At 48.1% G+C, this 5,342-nt stretch overlaps 1 long non-coding RNA gene across 1 annotated transcript; it reads right to left on the bottom strand.

Annotated features, from left to right (window-relative positions):
- Window positions 1–2,448: 2,448 nt before the first annotated feature.
- On the bottom strand, window positions 2,449–4,213 carry LOC106727193. The gene is made up of 2 exons (XR_001363369.1): window positions 4,142–4,213; window positions 2,449–3,331 (listed from the first exon to the last, which is right to left on the bottom strand). It is a non-coding gene; the product is annotated as an uncharacterized LOC106727193 (long non-coding RNA).
- Window positions 4,214–5,342: the final 1,129 nt, after the last annotated feature.

Below are 5,342 nucleotides of genomic sequence, written 5' to 3'. Positions count from 1 at the left end.
GAGCAATGACTTTTGCAAGGGCCTTTGGGAGCAGTGCCCCACCCTCGTCACCTAACCTCACTTTACTAAATCCAGAAGCAGATGCTCCGGGCATAGCAGGGGCAGACAATAAAGGATGGTCCTACGCCATCAAGATCTAGGGAGAGGGTATAACATGCCAATCTTGGCCCCCACACCAGGCCCCTTCAATCAGTATTCTAGGGGATGGGGCCAAGGCAAGTGGTGGTTTTAAAAACCAAACATGTATTTATTGGTTTCAGAGAGGAAGGGAGTGGGGAGAGAGAGAGAGAGAGATAGAAACATCAATGATGAGAGAGAGAGAGAGAGAGTCACCCCCTACTGGGGATCGAGCCTGCAAGCCTGGCATGTTCCCTGACCGGGAATTGAACCAGTGACCTCTTGGTTCATGGGTCAGTGCTCAACCACTGAGCTACACCGGCCGGGCCAAGTGGTGATTTTTAAAGGCAGGTGACTTTAATGGGTAGCCAAGAGCATGACCCGCTCAGAGGATGAAAGAAAAGCTGTACCTGGCACACTCATGGATTTCCATGCCAAGTTATTGCTTCTGAGTGTGGGGCTTTGTGGAAGCCCCTTCTCTGAGCCTTTTGATACAACTAACTCCCTTCTGGATGTTCATGAGGCCCTCATCATGCCCTCCTGCCCCGACTCAATGGGAGAACATTTTCTGGAATTTCTGACATGCATAGCAGAACAACCAACCTGCCAGCACAGTGGCCATTCGGATGATCTGAGAACGTTCTTTTTGCAGATGGAGTGGCTACCACGATGGAGCTGTCCGTGTCTGTTGCCTGTCCCATGGTAACGACACTGGGGCTCTACTCCTCTCTGACCCAGTCCTGCGCCAGAGGTGGCGGGAGCACTGTGGTCAACATGAGAGTGTTTAGAAACAGAGGTGGCCTGAAGGCAGCACAGGGTGCTGGGTAAGAAGATCACGCTGGAGCTGGGCATCCCAAGCTTTGATTCTTGGCCTCACTCTTTCTGGTCCTATGATTTGGGGGGTCTATTTGAAACTCGGTTTCAGCACCTGTAAAAACAAGCTGCTGTGAGGAATAAGAGAGACTACATCTACCAAATCCTCAATCCTTATGAGCTCTTAAGGAGGCAGGACTGCAGACTGCCCTAGTTTGAATCCCAATGCTTCCGTAGTGGTTACTTTATTTCCCTGTGCCCAGTTCCCTCATGTGTGGAAAGGGGATAATAATATTGGGTTGAATAAGGATTAAACAACCTGCCATTAGGGTGGCCTGACATCTCAGTTTGCCCAGAACTGGTCTAGTTTATGCCTCCTGTCTAGAATCTTGGCTGGTTTAGAATTTGCCTGCCCCGTTTCACCATCAAAAGTGTCAATGGTGCTCCAGATTGGATACTTAACTATATGGCCATGGCAGTTCATGTATAATCACTTAGCAAAGTGCCTGGTATAGAGTCGATGGTGAATGTGTGTTAGATGCTAATTTTAGCCCCTAGAGCAGTGCTATCCAATAGGAATATAATGCAAGCCAGATACTTTTTAATTTTCTAGTTAACCATAATTTAAAAAGTAAAAAGAAACGGCTGTCAATAATATATTTAACCAAGTATGTTCAAAATATATTAACATTTCAGTATATAATCACTATAAACATTAGCGAGAGCCTGGCTGGCGTGGCTCAGTGGTTGAGCATCTACCTATGAATCAGGAGGTCTCAGATGGATTCCCGGTCAGGGCACATGCCTGGGTTATGGGCTCAATCCCCAGTGTGGGGTGTGCAGGAAGCAGGCGATCAAGGTCTCTCTCATCGTTGATATTTCTATCTCTATCTCCCGCTCCCTTCCTCCCTGAAATCAATGAAAAAATATTTTTAAAAAATTAGTGAAACATTTTTCTTTCTTCACCCTCCTAAGTCTTTGAAAACTGTGTGTATTTTTGCATTTATTGCACATCTCACTTTGGACTCGTGGCATTTCAAGTGCTCAGTGGCCTAGTAGACTCATGACATTTCTGGTGCTGACACATGGCTGGTAGCAACCCCCTGGACAGCACAGTTCTGCAGACTTCACATCCCCCCTGTGGGATGATGGGCCAGTCTTAAGAAATTCTCCTCTGTAATGTCAAGGTTGAGATGCTTAGCTTCTCTCCCATACTCCTGCACGCAGGACTCCGGTGCAGAGCTTTGGATAGTATTGTTGCCAAGCATCTTAGTCTCTCCTCCTGAGCAGATGTCCAAGGTCACTGAGAAGGACAGTGTAGTAACCTACCCTTAAAAAAAAAATCTCTGCTGGCTTCCCAGAAAGTGGAAAACCATGGGCCAATCAGGGTGTGCAGACCACTTTATTACTATGATCTTATTAAACTATGAAAAGCAAGGTTAAAGTTACCTTGTTAATTTCTCCCAGGTGACAGTTTTTGCCTATTTGAAACATTCCCAAGAAAATACAAAAAAGTAGTTTTTCTATCAATAGTTGGGCTTTATTTTTCTCTGTGGGTTATCTCCCTCCAACCTTCCGATGGCGTTTTTGTTCCGTTCTCTGGCCTGGCCCAGTGTTGCCACATTCCTCTCAATCACGCTGCCTCCAAGTAGACCCAGAAGTGCAGTCAGAACCTGACCAAACACCCAACAGCGTGGAGCGTTACTTTTTGACCTTCTTGTGATACTATCTCTATTTCCTCCTTCCGGGACAGTTTCTTGTGACCCCAACAAAGTCTTAGCTTTGGTAACCCCGACTTAAGAAGTTCATCATCTGGAAGACTGATGAGAAATGGAGCGAGAAAGAAGGGATGTAATATTTAACTCTGAAAGTGAAAACTTGGCCCCACCAATGAATGAATTTCATTTACAGATCCTCTAAGTCCTGAAAGGCCACCCTCTTAGGAGTTTAGGATGTTACTGGTATGGCAAGACTGGCCTGCCAGGACAACTGGAGAGCAAGGCTGTGTTGTGGAATGTAGGACAACATTGCTTGTGAGGGCTCTGGAGGCTATCAGCATGGGCTTAGAAAGTTGGAGCGGGAACAGTTCCGAGGCCATGCAGTTTGATGTTCTCGTTTACTGACGAGGAAAGTGGGACCAGGAAACATTCAAACACTTGGCGAAGTTCAAGTGGCAGGTTAGTAAAACTTGTTCTTATTGCTCCTACTACGACATATCACACCACAGTGACCTGGATTTAAGGGCAATTCCTCTATTGACAAAAAGTTTTTACCAACTTTATGCAGGTGAGGCGGTTATTTTATCTGTGTTTTCTTCTCTCAAACACTTTGACCTGGGCCTGACCTCCATCCAAGGGTGGTGCTCAATGCATGTGAAATCCAATTAGCATTTCTAAAAGACCTGGGCAAAAACAAAGCAAATAACAACAACTCTGAGAAGACTGTTCAATCCCATTCTCCACTACCAGTCCCCGGACAGGCGGCTGAACATGAGCTATGGTCTGAGTTTCAGGAGAGGGGGGATCTGGCAAAGGGTGTTGGCACATTGGACTGACTCTAAGAGTCCTTTCCTCCTCGGCAATCCCTCACGCAGAGTTGCTGGTGTTAGAGGGTGGGATTCTAAACTGGGAAGAATAAATACACAAGCCACCCGGAGAGCCCAGGGCAGGTGGGCTCATAGGTAGGTGGCTGGGGCAGGCCCCCCCCCAGTGTAAAAGAGAAAAAAAAAAAGAAGAGACAGGCCTTCTATGGATAAAAGGCTGATGACCCCCAGTGTAAAAGAGAAAAAAGAAAAGAAAAAAGGAAGAGACAGTCCTTCTATGGATAAAAGGCTGATGACCTAGCCCCTGGTCGGCAAACTGCGGCTCGAGAGCCACATGTGGCTCTTTGGCCCCTTGAGTGTGGCTCTTCCTAAGCCTTAGGAGTACCCTAATTAAGTTAATAACAATGTACCTACCTATATAGTTGAAGTTTAAAAAATTTGGCTCTCAAAAGAAATTTCAATCGTTGTACTGTTGATATTTGGCTCTGTTGACTAATGAGTTTGCCGACCACTGGCCTAGCCTTATACAATGATTGTTTAATGTTTGATGTTTTAACTCCTTCAACTACGGAACATGCTCATGTTAATTTTCCAAGGCAGCATGATACCTACCCTCTTTCACACTTCAAATCCCACCTCCCAGCTGCCCCTTTGAATGAAGACACTGACCTGCTAAAAGCGGAACCCAAACGTCACAAGTGGCAGTGCCATTCCCCCCAAATCCTCGACAGCACACCATTAACACGAACCACAACGGAAACCGTCCTGCAGAAATTGCTGGCATTAAACCAAAGAAAACCTTCGCCAGGTCACATTTCCTTTCGAGGCGGTTTTATGTGAAAGGGATGAGACAGGAAGAGGGGTCTACATCTGGTTTTGAACTGGCCGTTCATCACTTCTCCAAGGAACCTCTGGGGTATCAGTTAGAAAGGGAAGACCCTGCAACTGGCTACATAGCTCTTGCTCCCTATTTGCTAAGTCACTTGTTAAAGCTAAGACAGGTGTTTCCTTGGCTGGTAGGGAGGGGGGTGGAGGTGGAAGATGGGGTGCAGATCAAGTCTGACCTGTCCATGTCAAGATCTGGCCAAGACGTTATCAACTGAACTCTGTTACGGTGAATCTCACCTTTGATTTTTTATTTATTTTTATTTTTTCACAATGGCTCCCACCAAAAAGGACTCATCCCACTTCTTTAATCCAGAAAGCTTCCCGCCAGCGCCAAAGACGGGGAGCTCACCCCGAGCCCGAGCCCCAGCGAGGAGGGGCTTTGGTGAATAAAGACTCTCAGCCACAGCTGGTTTGCATGACTAGAATGAATGGAAAAGCCTCCCCAAGTTAAAGCGGGTGGAGGGCTTTGAAATCCTGGGAAATAAAGGAATCCACCGCGACTCATAGGCCGGTCTCAGCCTGCTGGGGGAGGGGGGACGCTCAGGGGTCCTGGGGAGGACGCCGTCCCCCTTGGCTTCCCAGGCACTGCTTTGGGGGCGCTCTCCCCACCCCCCACCCCCGTTCGCGCCTCCCAGCTCAGGCGGTGGCTTTCCCCGACGCGGGAGCACAGCCACCCTGCGCGGGGCTGCTCTTCTGGGGTCACCTGGGGAGTGTAGCCAACTGTCCCTGCAACCAACTAGCTCAGCCAGAGACCGCGAGCACCTCCTCGTTTACTTTCTGTTCATCTGGGAAAACCTAACCCACGCGAGTCTGCTCAGAAGGCGCTTGGCTCACTGACTTCCCCCCACGACCACGAGCGACTTTGGAAGTTGCCCCGAAATGAATGCTATTCGGGAACTCATACGTCCTGAGCCCGGGGTCCCGGCGCCCGCCCTTTCCATAACTTTAGGCGAAGATGCTGAGACGCGTCCGGGGGGAGGAT

This window comes from Myotis brandtii, unplaced genomic scaffold (genome assembly GCF_000412655.1).
Source record: "Myotis brandtii unplaced genomic scaffold, ASM41265v1 scaffold384, whole genome shotgun sequence".
NCBI lineage: Eukaryota > Metazoa > Chordata > Mammalia > Chiroptera > Vespertilionidae > Myotis > Myotis brandtii.
Note: the sequence above shows the minus strand (reverse complement) of the source record. Positions and strands in the feature narration are given on the sequence as shown.